This window comes from Desmodus rotundus, chromosome 3 (genome assembly GCF_022682495.2).
Source record: "Desmodus rotundus isolate HL8 chromosome 3, HLdesRot8A.1, whole genome shotgun sequence".
Classification (NCBI taxonomy): Eukaryota; Metazoa; Chordata; class Mammalia; order Chiroptera; family Phyllostomidae; genus Desmodus; species Desmodus rotundus.
The window spans coordinates 166,527,194-166,543,339 of NC_071389.1; the positions used below are offsets into that span (position 1 = coordinate 166,527,194).

Here is a 16,146-nt window from a genome sequence, read left to right on the forward strand (position 1 = left end):
TAAATGTAACTACTCCTTAACAGTTAAGCAAGAGTTGGGCGCTGCTGCCGGGTTAGAAACAAGGTGGAGGGCCGGATTCAGCTGGAAGGCCAGATTCGGCCCTCTGGCCTTGTGTTTGCCACCTGTGCCCTACAAGGTACACACTGTTACCATCTCACTAGTGGGAAAAGTGAGGCTCAGGCTGGATGAGTATTATAATAATGTCACAATGTTATGACATGGCTATGCTGCAACTCTAATCTGACTCCAAAACTTAAAATAGTTGCTGCTACCCTCTAGCCCCAGAGCACCACCAAAAAATCACAATGATAGAATTGTTTCATAAGTAGAGAGGATCCGTGCTGGAGTCAGAAGCTCTAGATTTTAATTATGCCTCTACTGAGTAGTAGTTTCCTCCAAATTAATGGGGATTAAAATGGTACTTAACCTCATAAGGTTGAGGGGAGAAGCACATAAAAAGGCCCCCGTGACCAGGCTGTGCAAAACAGATAAACATCAGTTGTTATTGTTACTTCGCTATTCTTGGCTAATGCAGCTGGGGAGCTGCAGCAAGGCTGCGGGTTCCTGTGAATCCGCCCACAGGGCAGGGGTTTGCCTGTAGGAGGCTGAGGCGCACAGAGCCCGGAGCCTGAAAGAACAAACCTTAGGAAGTGAGGAGTAGAGGGGACTTTGCCAGTGTCTGCTTAGTTTACCTTCTCGTACACTAAACAAAAAATTGTTGTGGGGTCAACTACGTGCCAGACACAGCCTCAGTCCGCCCCATCTGCTGGTCCCCGCACTCTGCCCCTTTGGGAATCTATGGAAGCCCCCTGCCTACAAGAAGCTGACTTCCACCCTGAGTGAAGGTAAATTCAAAGCACAGTCAAAGGAGCCATGACCCACATCAATTTTCCTTCCTCTCTCTCTCTCTCTCTGGCTCACACACACACACATATGCACGCACACAGGTGCACGCGTGTGACGGTTCCCATGGTATACAGTGGGTGGCCATATTACAGTAGAATAAGCACTTGAGGCCCATTTACCCCTTTTAGGAAACTCTGCCGTGGGCATTTCGGGGTAGAGCTTTAGACACTGAAGACACAGTATAGTAACTTCCAGCAGAAAGGGTTCACTTCCATGTGGACAATGGTCAAAAACCCCAGGTGGGAAAGATAACCAACAGACTTGACTACATAAAAATTTTAAACTTCTATATGATTAAGAACAAAATTAAAAGACAAAACAAATAATTAGAAAAAACTAAGTGAAAACATTTGCAGTAACTATGAGCGAGGGTTAATAAGTGAAATACATAAACTAGAGTTTATGACAAAAAAACTCCTAATACCCAAGAGATAAAATGGGCAAGGTACATGAATAGTTTGTTAAAAACAGGAAACAGAGCCAATAGTCACGTTTGATCTCATTAACAGCAAATAAAAAAGAAAAACAAAATACTCCTAGAAATTATCAAATATTATTAAAATGAAAGTATCACTCTGCTAATGGCAACAACAGTTAGTAGAAACTTTTGGCAACTAACAGAAAAATCCACTGAGATATCCACGCACGGCCACACCCTTTGGCTCCACTGTGGATCATCCACTGTAAAGTCGAGAACAATCTGAAATACTGAGAATGCGCCCTGCAGAAAGGTGCCCACCGAGCACTGAAAACAGGCGGCACGCTCTGCCACGAGACCAGATAAACCAGGACACAAATACAGACGGACTATTCCGCAGTTCTTAGAAATAGCATGTAAGTTATCATAATAGTGTGGGGAAAGGCAAGTACAATGTGTTAAGTAAAAAAAAAAAAGTGGAACACAAAAATCATATACTCAGAATATTTCAAATACAGAAAAATATCTGAGTGAAAAAGAATGAAAGGAAACACACCAACAGTAGTTGTACCTTTGTGTGGTCGGCTTACTGATGACTTTTTGTTGTTGTTTTTATAGTCTTTCCTCTACTACTCAAATCTTCTAGGTGGTACACATATTACTTTTATAATTACAAAAATGTAAATACCAATCTCAACTGCAAAGCTACAGTAAACAATTGAGGGAAATCCAACAGCTCTCCACGCCACGCCCACCAGCGCCGCCGCACTGTGCAATAGGCAAGTGCGGCAGCAAAGGGAAGGCGCCTTTGTCTCAAATCTAGGGCCAGAGAAACATTAGGTGTCTTGATGTGAAAACAAAACCTTTTCATGCCCCACTTATCCAAACATATTTTGGGAATTCACAAACCAAAACATTCTCCATCGGAAGAAGATTTAAACAAGCACATACCAAAATTATCTCCACAGTACAAACTAGTTAAGCAAGCAGGAAGTTTACCAGAAACACCCTAAAAATTAATAATTGTTTTTACAGCTCTGATAAATCCATGCCAGCTCATGTTAGTACACAGTGTAACACACACAAACAATCTCCAGTGAGTCTGTCACCACTGAACAGGAGAGCATGAAGTCCTCAGTATAAGGCTTTTCCTTGGCAGGTATCACAAGTGCCGCTGAAATTAAGCCTTTTGGAGTCCACTCTCTCAACAGCTCATTTTGTAATCTTCGAGATGGTTTTCTGAGAGTGACAGTTAACTAGGCCAAACTCATTGCATTCATTATCTCGTCCCATCTTCACAACCCTATAAGGCAGGGCTTCTCAACTTGGGCACAGCCAACATTTGAGGCTGGGTAATTCTTTGCTATGGGGGGGGGCTGGCCAGGCATTACAACATGTTCAGCAGCACCCCTGGACCCAACTGGCTGAATGTCAGTCCCCCTCCACCCCTAGTTGTGACACACACAAACATATTTCCTGACATTGCCAAATGACTCCTCCAGGGCAAAATCCACCCTGTTGAAAACCGCGCTACAAAGTATGTACTCTTATTGGCCCCATTTCACAAATGAGGAAACTTGGACACAGCTACAGGCCCATCTAACTCCGAAGCCCAAGATTGAAAACTCTATATTGCAAAAAAAATGTGTAGAGTAGGAGGCATACCTTAGGGTATGATACACCCCCACCATTTCTGCTTGAGTGTCCTTTGCACCCCCATGAGCCTCATCCAGGCCTCAACACGTACTGGTCAAGTGACCCTTACTCCATGGCATGAACAGTACCGAATCCCTCTGCTGGATGACAGGGCCTAGCAGCAAAGGCAGTCATGGCTTTCGTCACGTATATACGGAGTCTATTTGAAGAAATAAGACATAAGCAGAGATAATCCATTTGGAGCGTCAGTTTTGGAAAAAACTCTTAACTGAGACAGTGCAAGCGAAGTTCTTTTCACAAAGTACAATGTCAAAAGGCAACTAAATACCAAATGTGTGGCAATGAAGAGGCACAGGCATTAGAAGAATCACAGCATCTGAGAATCACTGGGCTGGAAGGAACCTTAGAAAACAACCTGAACTCAGCGTCTACTTGGTCCTTGAGTATATAAAAATCTAAAAATTCAATCACCTGCTCCCAGCAGAATTCATGGGCTGAGCTCTGACTGAGGCTCTTAACAAAGGTTTCCTGAACAGCTATAAGTGGGCCTAGAGAAAACAGAAGGGTTTAAGCAAAGAGAAGAGCAATAGGAAAAGCAGAAAGATTGAGAGGATTTACAGAACTTGGGGGGAGGGCTGAACTCACATCACAGAACTTCAGGGTGCAGAGCCTGGTGTGAGCCCACAGGATAGGGGAAGACAAACTTAGAGAAAGAGGTCAAGATCAAAAGAGGTCACAAAGTGACCTTACAGTGACCAGTAGTGATGCTGGCCAGGTGAGACCTAGGAAATGTTTCTCCTATAAAAAAGCAACCCAGGGCTGCTCAAAGCATGCATCAATTTACGTTATGAAGGTGGAGACCTTAATTTCTCAGCTAAAAGATCAGCGTTCCTAACTGCTTCGCAGCATTCCCTCAGATACTTGCTTTGAATTTACATAAGTGAAAGTGATGATTTTGCCAGAACAAAGAATCTGTCCTAAAAGCAAACCCACATGACCTTTCTTCCCAAGTCCACAGGTATTCCTGTTCTATAGGGCACCAGTCCAGCAAAGAAAGAGCCCAGAGCAGCCAGATCTTCTCTTTGTAAAATCTGAGTTTCAATTGGTAAAATCTCCCAAATGTTAAGCATTGGCTTAAATTTCTTAAAATACATACTGTGTAGGTCAAACCAAATCAGTCTCCATGCAGCCTCCACCGGAGCCATCAGTATGAGGCCTCCACTACTACAAGCCACGGCCCAGAGGAGATCAAAAAGAGCAGGCACGGTAGCCTCATACCACAGCTTTATTTGAAAGACTTGTCTGGCCATGACGTGTAGAATAAGAGGAAAAAATTAAGTGCAAGGGTGAATATCAGAGATGACAGGGATCTGAACCAAGACAATGGGAGAGGCAACAGGGAGTTATTAGAAATATACTTGAAAGCCCAAAATGACAGTGCTGATGGTCAGGAGAGGGTCCCTAAGATAACAGGCACAAAGCTGCAAACTTTGATAAAGCAGGTCAGTCTTTAAGACCCCAGGAAAACTCAGGCTTAAAAGTGACCTCTTGGACTTCCTAGAACAGGGCCGCCTTCCTGGGTTTGTGACCTCTGTAGTCACACAGAACCCTATGCTCAGAAAGGCTCCACAGGTGGTTTAATGCTCTGCTGTCATCATCCTGAGATTCTTGATACCTGTAGCTTTGAACTTATGTTTGTGAGTGAGGTCTGATGGGACAATGGAGCGTGGGTGTGAGCAGAGGAGACCCCATTCAAAATGCATGTGGCCACACCGTTCCTTGCCACCCCGTTCCTACATGGTGTTTGCAGGGCCCCGTGAGCACAGAATTTCTGTGGATTCATGATGCATGGGAGTTCAGCAAGACTAGTTGAAAGTGTGTTACAAAAATTGAGTAAGCAGCTCCAAGAAGCCATGCTTCCCATTCGAACCAATGTCTTTCTAAGAAACACAAATGACCAAGGATTCCTATCCCATCCTCTCTTACTCCGGTTACCTCCGTGTGTTAGCCGCCCACTTACGCTGAAAATGACGGCACGGAAGGAAGCGGAAAGATAGAGAAACCCATAGTTCTTTTTCCTGTTGGTCCTTGCTTACGCCAGTCCTTCCTTCTGTAAATCAAAGACTGATAAAATGCACAGGTCAAGAAGCGAAATAAAAGTAGCGAGCGAGTTTTGTGCAGCATTTCTACTGTTTTGGTAAGAACAATATACACATACACAGGCAAATTACAAAATAAGAATTGTGTGATTTCGCTAATTCTGCATACACATTTAAAGCTCTTATATTTGCATTTAAAACTGGCATTGCACAATACAAGGATGAACAGTAAAATTCATGCTAATAATTTTAATTTTTTCTTCACTTACAATGGCATTCAATAGCAAATAAAGTCACGCTGAGTCAAGAAGAAGACTGTGACAGAGAGGAAAAGCTTTTTACATGTTAGTACCTTTAACAGCACTTATTTTCCTGCTTTTTAAACAAGGAGCCACACATTTTCATTTTACACCGGGCTCCGCAATTACGTAGCTGTTCCCACAGAGAATCATTTACCTCAAGAATATGATGCCTATCTAAATACGCTCCACACACTTAGTTAAGTTTTTACTGATGTCTTTCAAAGCAACCCCCAAGAGACCCATCTGTGGACGGATGGGAATGGCGCTGATTTTTAGTACCACGCTGGTAATTACTGAATTGCTTCAGTCCTTTTCTCCCACCCGCCTCATGTCATTACAACAGCAAATCTGCTGAAACATCGGAACCCAGAGTCTTTCCAACTACAGATCTCTCCTGAAATAATTAGTGAAACTGAAGACCAAAGAAAGCATTACCAGGAACAGCATCTAATGCAGAGGCCTCCCTGCTGACAACTCTGTTCCTTGAAGTGTTCTGGGTGCTTTGACGGGTTCGGTTTTCACCAGACCCAGGGTGTGGTTCCAGAACCAGGCTGCTTCTCAGAAGTGCTCAGGTTTTTGCTGGCCAGTTGTTCTGCAAGCCATTATGTCTGGTTGTCTAAAAATTCCTCCTTTAAATACAGTCAAGTTTTCCTTTGTCTCATTTCATTCTCCTTTTTTTGTGCCACGACTTTCCACTTCAGTTCACTGATTTCCCGCCTGGAGACACATCCTGGCAAACGTGTCAGTTTGTGTTGTTTAGATGAGACGCTTCTGTCATTCTTTCACATTTTTCCTCTTCACCAACAACCCAGAGAGCCAGCCTCTCAGGAGCCTGAGTTACTTGTCTATAAATTTTGTTTCACTGCCTCCCGTTAGACTGAAAAAATGCAGACTGCCCGAGGTGAAATTACTCAACGTATGTCTCCCGATGGCATTTTTTTCTATTTCCCCCATCCTTTCTTCCCTGCCGTGTAAAGAAGGTGCTTGTGGATTTCAAGGCTAATCTGCCCCGCTCCACTTGGTTTTGAATCTATCCCTGTCCTTCTCACCCAGACTCTACCCATTCCCAGACTCTACCCATACTTGTCCTCTGCTTCTTTCGCATCACCCTCTCCACCTGTACCTTCCTGGAAACTAGGCTATCCCAGCACGTCTCTCCTTGTTCAGTTCCTTGACAAGCTGGGCTAACAGGGCCACCTGCAATTCATCACCTCCCATGAATTTCTCACATTTTTGCACTCTGGGTTTGACGTCTACTGTGCTAGTGAAACTGCTCTCCAAGCTCCCGAAGGAGCTGGCAGCCGGACTGGGGCCGTTTCTCAGAGTCCATCCTGTGATGGGTTGGCAACACTGGATGGCAGGGACCATCCGCTTCAGTTGGGCGCACTTCTTCCCCTTGCCACCATGGTCTTCTGTTTCTCTGGTGCTCCTGTCCTAACTCCCCTAGTAACTTCTCTTCAGGCTGACCGTGTCTAAATGTCCAGGGTTCCCTGAAGGGTACAGTAAGCCCTCACTTATCGTCATCAACAGGTTCTTGGAAACTGCGACTTTAGGCATATGATGTACAAGGAAACCAGTTTTACCATAGGCTAATTGATGCAAGTAAGAATTAAGTTCCTCTGGCTTCTTTCTGGTCACAAAAACATCACTCAACTGAATAAAAGCACAGAACACTTCTAAAATAAATGCTGAAATAAGTGTGAGCTATACATACATTTTTAAAAGATTAATAAAAATTAAGATGATGATTTTCCAATCCACTTATTCTAGTTCAGGGCCACTGGTGGCTGGAGCCTCTTGAAGCAGCTTGGGGCACCAGGCAGGCACCCACCCTGGACAGGACGGCCTTCCATCGCAGGGTGCGCTCACACCCACACCCACACCCACCAAGACTAGGACATCCTCGGGATGAGGGAGGAAACCAGAAAACTGGAGAAAACCCATGCAGACATGGGGAAAATGTGCAAACTCCACACAGACAGTGGCCCCAGATGGGAATGAAATTTTTTCCTTCATCAAAGTGAGTACGAAATTACGTTATTCGAGGACCTGCTATACAATGCTATAGCTATACCCACACGTCAATGCTTCTCTCCCTCTCTCTCCCTCCCTTCCTCTCTCTCTAAAAATAAATAAACTTTTTTTAAAAGCCCCCTTCATCCTCCCTACCACCCTAATCCCATCCCCCCACAAATCACTCCATTTAGCAATTTTTCATACATTGACAAATATGTTACATATGTTATGTATATGACAAATGTTATATATATGTGCTTGGTTGCTTTTTTCTTAAAATATTTATCACAAACATCTGTATAAGTCAGTATATTTTTTTCAACTTTTTAACAGCTAAATAGTATTTTAAATGTTTTTTATTACAATTATGTATAAGAAGGGTCATCTCCTTCACCCCATCTCCTGCACATGAATATTCTTAAGGGTAAAAAGCATCTTTTATTTGTCCTTACATATCCAAGAGGACCTCATACCAAGGCCAAGAATTGCCTAACAAGTGTTTAATGAAATAGTAACAATATCTGTCATCAATCCAGTGCTCATTCTGTGCCAGGAAAACAGCTGTTAGTGCTTCACATATAAGCATATTTATTCCTCATAACCACCCAATTATTCCCATCTCACAGAAGATAAAATCGCACAGCTAGTAAGGCCAAGGGATTCTAATCTACATGTGTCTGACTCTGGAGCCCACTTCATTCTGGAGCTCCCTTCATTCCTGTGCTATAGTTCACAAATTTTTCATAAGGACATCCTTTGCTTTTTCAACCAAAGTTGGAGAACAGAAGAGCTCCAGGTATTCTGGTTTAGGCAAGTAAGGCTGAGGATAAGAGATGGGTGTTAAAACAAACAGCAAGTAGATGGAGGCAAGAGGTTGCAACTATAAATCTAATTCACCAGTCAGCCATTCCATCTACGCTTACTGAGAACCTACTTGAAGTTGAGTTACTTGCCTCCCCCTCTACGATTACTTGGCTCCCCACTACACTCTCCTTCAGTAACAACTGCCACCATTTGCTGAGAATCCATGTGCCAAATGTGCCATTATTACTTTTATCAATAATTTCTAATTATTTCTGATAGCAACAAAAATTCTATGAGACAAACATCAGTACCACCATTTTACAGATGGGAGAACTGAGACCCAAAGAAGTTGAATTACTTGCCAATATCTGACTGTAATAAATAGCAAAGCCAGGGTTCAAGCAGAGAGTCCATAGGGCAAAGTCCAACCCCTTTTTTTGTCATACAGAATGATAACATTTAATTCTTAGAGAAAAGATTAACTATGAGTTTTTCAAAATTTAAACTCAGTTAAGATCACATTAGGCTGCAAGTAGCAAAATCTAACTTCTGTGGTTTAACCAAAGTTTCTTTCTGTCACAGAAAGTCAAGAGATGGGCAGGAGAGGGCTGGTAGAACAGTTCCAGAATGTCATCAGCTTCCCAGCCTGCTTACCCCTCCAGTTTTCTGTCTGTGGTCTCGAGATGGCTTCTCCACTTAGAAAACAGCATCCATGTTGCAGGGAGAAAGAAGGACAAAGAGCAAAAGGCCTAACAAGGGGGCGCATAAGAGTCCATCCTCTTATATGAGCTTTATAAGGGAGCTCAACCCACCTACTTACATCTCATTGGCCAGGGCTATATCCCTTAGACACCCCCAACTGCAAGGGGTTCTGGGAAAGCAAGCTTTTTTTTTTAACTGGCCATGGTGGGCAATTAAAAAAGAGGGGTTCAGCTATGGGGAAGAAGTGGGTGGAATAGCTACTGGTTGGGCATCTAGCTGTGTCTGCCCCACAGGGCGATGTAGAGCACAAGTCATCCTAGAGAATCAAGATACCCTGAGAATAGAAGAGCAATAAAAGAACCTTGAATCTGTGTTTAAAAGCCCTCTTGGTTGTGCAACGTCACACACCCATGGGAGCGGAGGCCGGAAGAATGTGAAAGTTTTACAAAAGCCTCCAAGCAGCTGATCCTGGGGAAAAACACTAAGTCCCAGGTGACTTCACACAAATCATCCCGGCAGACTCACAGGTTCAGAGTGTTTCCTCTGAGTTGTCGCTGTTTCCCTTCCTCCCCCTGCTCACTTCCAATGGTGAATTTCGATGAGAACCTACGAGCTCATTCAACTCTTCTAGCATTCATAAGAAAAAGTAGAACGTGTTCAAATTCCGATTCAAACAAAACAAAATTCTCCACTACATGTTGTTATGAGAAGCAACGTCTTTAGAAAAAGATAACGAATGCGAGGACATTATTTATGCAACTGTAGTCACACTATCGCGTTATATTAAGAAAGTAGGCCATAAAGTTTTAGCCTTGTGTTCATTTTCTTCCAAATAAAGTAAATTCAGTAAACTTTCCTCATAAAAACCTCATACAACTCTGGTGGCAAGATGACATTTGTATGAAATATTACAGATGAAGAGAAGGACGACAAAAGACCATTCAGTGTTTCATAAAATAAAAGACACATTTTTCATTTTCACCAATAACTTTATTGATTTGGACATTGATTTCGGCTAACTCCCAGTATTGGCTTCTATTGGGTAGAAGCCAGGGGTGCTGCTAAACATCTTCCAATGCATAAGACAGCCCCACAGCAAAGAATCATTTGGCCAAAATGTCAATAGTACTAAGAAATTTCGCAAACCACTTTTGACACATTTGGTCAGTCACAGCACCTTCTCCACACACTGCATAAATCTTTTTTTTCATTTCAGTTGCATTTTTACCTTTCTTGACATCATAAAGCATAATATGCCAAAAATGTTGCATATTTTCTTCCATCTTCGATATTAAAATGGCTACACAAAAATTCACCAGTTTTACTAAGTATTTTTAAATGCATGCTGATATGACAGCTGTCACAATACAATCTAACAAAATTGTTTCCAATGAAATTAAAGACAACTACTAGAGCCATCGTACGGAAAAAATTAATAAAAGAACTTTTTTGGCCAACCCAATATTACATTCACATCAAGGGACAAGTTAATACACTTCCCAACAAGCCTACCTACTTCTTGCTTGCCTAAAGAATTTGCTCACTTATTTATAATGGACTGGCCACTCAAAACAGCATCTTTAGTGTCTCCTTCACCAGGTAAAATTAAGTTTTCCCTTGTTAACAAAGACACACACACCCCATGAATCAGCACACCTGCTCCCCTGAACATGCATCTGTTTTTATGTCAAATGTTTGCATTCCCCAAACTAGAGGTGAAAATACCTAGCTTTACTGTGGGGTTCACAGGGAGTCCATAAAACCTACTGCAGGCCCAAACATTACAGTGCTAGATCTTCTTCCTCCACAATACATATTTGAGACACGAGCCTTTGCCAGAATGACTATTATTCGGTGCAGTTAGAGTTTGGACAATTCCTTCAAGTCATGAATATTTTTAGGTGCACCACCATACAGAAACCACTAAATGATCTTTCTATTCTGAACTCATTCCACTTGCCAACAAAAACAGGGATGTGCGTGTTGGCCAGTCAAAATGTGAGTCACACCGAGTTCCTGGGACACATATGACCGAAGTTCAGTCACAAACGGTAACAACCCACCCACCTGGACCACTGACTCCAAACCCACATTTCAGAAATAGAAGCTCTTCAACGGGTCCAGGCTGTTACACGTCCCCCCAAAACTGCCTGGCAAGTGTGCGTGTGAACTTAAAACTCCTGGAAAGGCTCATTTTTTAAATCTAAAATCCAGTTGTTTGTTGTTCTAGATCCTTCAACTTGGAAAAAAATATTGAAGTAAAAGAAACTCTCACTACTTGGCTTTTTGAAACATAATCAACTAGTGCTAAACTGGCATCAATAATGACTATTTAAAATGAAGAGTGTAAAAGAAATAGAGGAGTCTGTCTTTGGTAGAGTGAGTTAATTCAGTTTAGTTTTTTTAATCCATTAGCTCCACTTCATGAAGCATCAGTCTTTGTGGTGGTGGCATCTGTGACAAAAGTTGGCGGCTTTTCGACAAGGGAAAAGGTTCTGACATGCCCTGCAATGAATTTGAGAACAAATGACATAATATACCACAGATGCAAGGGACTGCACAAGCCCAGAGCAGTTTTTGGATAGTGTCAACTTTCTGACAGTTTGATGCCTGATTTAATCATGACATTATCAACATTTCAGCTAAAGAGCAGACACTCTGTTCCCTTTATCCCCAAACACCACCCAGTGTCCTTAACAGCTTCGACTCTCTTACTTAAACTCAGCTGTTTGGCCATGGGTAAATCAATAATCATAACCATGGCTCCCTGAAAGATTTCACAATTGGCTGCCCCACTGTGACATTTTTTCTCTCAATTTCAGAACTAATACGGCTTTCTAGGGAAGTCTCTGGGATAAAAAAGCCATCATTATGCAATATCTCTTGCCTACATTTTCACCGTGAAGCAACATTTCTTTAATAAAGAATCAAGACACAGACCCAAAGGTGAAGGCATAGTCATTCATTCATTCACTCATTCACTCATTGTTTTTAAAAGGTAATTAACATCAGGTCAGAAACACGTAATGTCTTTGAAAGGGTGCAGTGATGAATGGGGTCTTTGGTTAACACTTTGAAAAATATGCTATTTGGATTTGGTACTTATGAAAATGGGAGCTAAAAAAATCAAAAAGTTAATTTTAACGTAACAAATTGCCAACATAATTAACTTTAATCAACTATAAAATGCAAACATTTCATGAATATGAAAGGGAGGGTTTTTTAAAAAAAACACTTTATTTATTCATTTTTAGAGAGAGGGGAAGGGAGGAAGAGAGGGAGAGAAACATCATTGTGTTGGTACCTCTCACGCAACCCCTACTGGGGACCTGGCCCACAACCCAGGTAATGTGCCCTGACTGGGAATCGAACTGGCAACCTTTTAGTTCACAGGCCAGTACTCAATCCACTGAGCCACACCAGTCAGGGCTGAAAGGTAGGTTTTAAAAAGAAGTCAACTAGTCAGTAACTGAGGGGAAAAAAATGACCTTGTTCTGATTTATCTCATGCCGGTACTGAGTCACAAAGAGACTACAGAAACAGCACTCTCCCTCACTGAACTTGTTTCCAAAACTGGTCCATGATGCCCTTGAAATTAGGCACTATTGATCTGGAACTACAGTGTGCCCTAGATTTCAAGTCAACCTTTGTCCACAAAGGCCATTATCCAATTTTTTTTTTAAGGAGATACCAGAACTAGTGACAATTGCTGGTCACATAATTTGATCAGAATCTGAACCTACCTTTCTCAGTAACGAACATCTTTGAAGTTTTGTCCTTTCAAAGTACCACGTTTTGCTACACCACATCTTCATAAACAAGGACCAAGAAAGAGGAATACTGGGTAAAAGTAAGTATGTAAAATGACTTACTCAAAAAACTGTTAATAAACTTAAAGCTTTGGCATATTCAAGTCTTTAAGCCAGGACGGAGTTTCTTGGGGGGAAAGCATAAATCTGAATTTGGCACATCGAACACCCTTCACTTGACTGTTTTTTACAGCTCCAGCTGTGGGCATTACAAACTCCAGTTTGAGCACTGTATCAGCCAGGGCTCCAGTGAGCTCACATCAGCCCACAGGAATTCCACATCACCTCCTTTCCTCCTGGGAAATACAGTGTGTTTTACTTGCTTCCTATAGAACATAAATAGAAAAGACTTGTCCACCACTATTTCAGAGCCATTAGGAAATTTCTGTTCTGAGTCTAACACACAAACTAAAATTAAAATGCTCTGGACTTTCCAGTAAAGCACCCTTTCCCTTTGCAAAATTGTGCTCTTTCTCTACCCTGTGCTAATTAATTTTTTCAGAATCTGAGAACAATATAAACCCAGGTTGTTTTATAAACAATGGCAAACAAAATACTTATATCTAGCTCTGAAATTTAATTGTTACCTGGCTAGAAAGATAGAGAACCCCATCTATACAGTCCTGTATCTCCACACTTCCTGACTGAGTTTATTGGATGTAACGTGGTGGCTTCTTTCCTCATCCCCTGGAAATGCCCTTTTCGTCCAGGCACTGGGGATGCAGCTTTTGACTCACAATGAAGCCCACGCCTGTTTCCTCCCAGACCTGGCAACAAGAGGGATCCTCACTGTGAGGAACAGTGGTGAATGAAAAGGGAAACTTGACTCAGGAGCCATAGCCCGTATTTTTTTTTTTCTCAAAAAAAAGCCTTTAAGCACTGATAATTGAGAGTTCTGAATCAGTTTGTAGACTTAAGTTTTTTCCCCAGAAAAATCAATCACACCCAGTTAGTGACCTGGGCACACAAATCTCCAGAAAAAAGAAAATGTTTGAAACAGGAAATAACAAAAATCAGAATTCTATACTTCCATTTCCAAATGTCTCTTCTTCCCGGCAGGCAACTGCTTTCCTTAACTACCAAACTTGAACACTAAATCAAATCCTCATTCTATTGCTCCCTGCACTTCTTATTGAAAGGAAGGATTTGTTTTGGTCCCACATGTTGAAAAATGCATGTTCCTATAATTAAGAGTTTGTATGCCACGCCTTCTGCCACATTTCCCTGTTAAAACTCCCTTCTCTAAAAATGATCCCTGAGAAGACAACTGCCAGCCCTCATCCTTTTCTCAGCCACAGAACACAAATCTGAAGATTCTCAGCAACCTTCCTAACCAAGCCCTCCAGATCACAAAGTTGGGAACGAAAGGGATTCTCGGTTAAAATGTGAGAGTGAAAAAGAGTTAGAGTTTTAGAAGTGTGGCCTCAAGAGACTATTTTTCCCCGCAAGCTCATAATGAATACATCCCAAGTGAATTTCTCACATCCTGACTGGACTACATAAAAAGATTTTTTATGTTGCTATACAAGAATAACAATTATATTCTTTCATTTAAATCACTATGTAATAGGCCACACGGGAACTAAAAATATATATACAAAATTTCTGTTCTCTCTCAAAGAGAACCATTTTTGAGTCAATATTTCATAAACTTTTTGTGACATTTTTTAGTAACACTCTCCACACACTCACCTCCACCCCCTCATTTCTCTGATTGGGGTTCTCAAGTATTAGTGGGAGACCAGAGTGTATGTGTGGGGGGGGGGGTCTTAGGATACAGACAAGACATTACAAGTCCAATCCTGGAGGTATTTTCACACAGGGTACTTGGGTGCCCCAGGAGTTAAACCCTACCACCACCACCCCGCAAAAGCGCTCGTTCCCATTGGAAAACAGGAGTGAGTGGGAAAAGGAAATCCACCCGGGGAGGAGGAGGCGCAGCTGCTACTCCCAGCTGCAACCACACAACGGTGCCACTCCTCTCGGGTCCGAGAGGAGTCAAACGCCCTTACCTGGGGGTGGAAGCGGCCGGCACTAGTTCCAAAAGTTCTGGTTCGCCTTCCCTTGGAGTTCAAAGTTCCAGTTCTCGGGTCCCGCCGCAGGCTAGTAAACCCGAATCCCCTCCCGTCCCGCTCCCGGCGTCCCCACCCTCCGGGCCCTACACCATATCAGGAATCCAGGCAGACACGGAGCTGGGAGCTGGGAGCTGACATCACTCCCCGTTCCAGGTACCTCCCCCTCCCACTGCCGCGCTCTCTCCTCCCCGCCTGCGGGAATTAGCCAAAGAGAGATCGCAAGGGGGCGGGGCCGGCGGCGCCCCCGCGCCCACTGATTGGGCCCGGGGACCGTCACTCAAAGGAGTCAACTAATTTTATACATTCCTTGCTGAGCCAGACTAGGGCTGGAAGTGGGTGTTGATGGAAAAAAGAATGCTGCTTTTCCTGCTATCTCTAAGGAAAGGAGATGTATGGGGAAGAACCCTGTGGGTCGTGGTTTAAACTTTTCTTGGCGTATTTCCTACATCCCAGAACAGAAATGAAAGTAACCCACCCAAGCCCCCTTTTTAAGGAAAAACAATTGCTTCTATGTCACGGGCAAGTACGAGTCCGGCTGTGCGTGGAGCAGAAAATGGCTAGCTTGAAGTCAGGCGAATAAAGGAAAACGCCAGCTCACTTTGCTACCCTTTCATCTTGGGACTCCTGGGTGTTCCCGTAAAAGGGAAATTTAGAACTTCAAAGACACTTCGGAAAAATTTGGAAAGCGAATGCTAGAAAAGGCGACCCAGCTCTGAATTGCTAACTTGCAGCGTTGTCCGACCATGTGGCTGCTTTTGCTGTTAGCGATGAAAATGAATCACACCACACGAGCTTCCAGGCAAATGAAATTGAACCTTTGAAATAAGAAAAATTGCTATTAACCTTTTTCAGAACCTTTAACGCTGCTGTTTTCGCGCACAATTGAAAAGGAGGCGCGGGGGTGGGGGGGGCTCACAATTGGGTTGAACAAGCCACAGGAGAATAATTACTGTTGAATGGAACCAATTGCAGAGACTGAGCTATCAATTAAGAATTAACTAACATTTACTCTCAACAGATATCATGCTGTATAATCCCCTTGGCTAACAGAAGAGAAAGATTCTCCGGAGATGGTTTATTCAGTGTGCCCATCTGCTCCAAGGCAGAACTGAATGGCGCAAAGTGGCTCTATTTATACGAGACATAGGTAGCATACTATGCATCATCTTCTGGAAGTACAATGAGTTAATTACTGACTTTCTGTGGGTTTTTATTATTTGTTTTTGACAGATGACAACATCATACATTTCACCACCATGCCCAGAATTTAGAGAGATGCAGAGCCCAACATTGTGCCTCACTTAATCCTCAACCATCTGGTAAAGTGTCATTAGTCCCATTTTAACATAAAAATCAAAG

General features: G+C 42.7%; 1 protein-coding gene across 8 annotated transcripts in view; it reads right to left on the reverse strand.

Annotated features, from left to right (window-relative positions):
- Positions 1-14,947, reverse strand: part of PPFIBP1 (PPFIA binding protein 1) — a 153,423-nt gene extending 138,476 nt beyond the window's left edge. For all 8 annotated transcript variants that reach the window (XM_053921700.1, XM_053921698.1, XM_053921697.1 and 5 more), the window contains exon 1: positions 14,725-14,947. The gene's annotated coding sequence lies outside the window, so the exon portion shown is untranslated. The remainder of the gene's footprint in view (positions 1-14,724) is intronic.
- Positions 14,948-16,146: the final 1,199 nt, after the last annotated feature.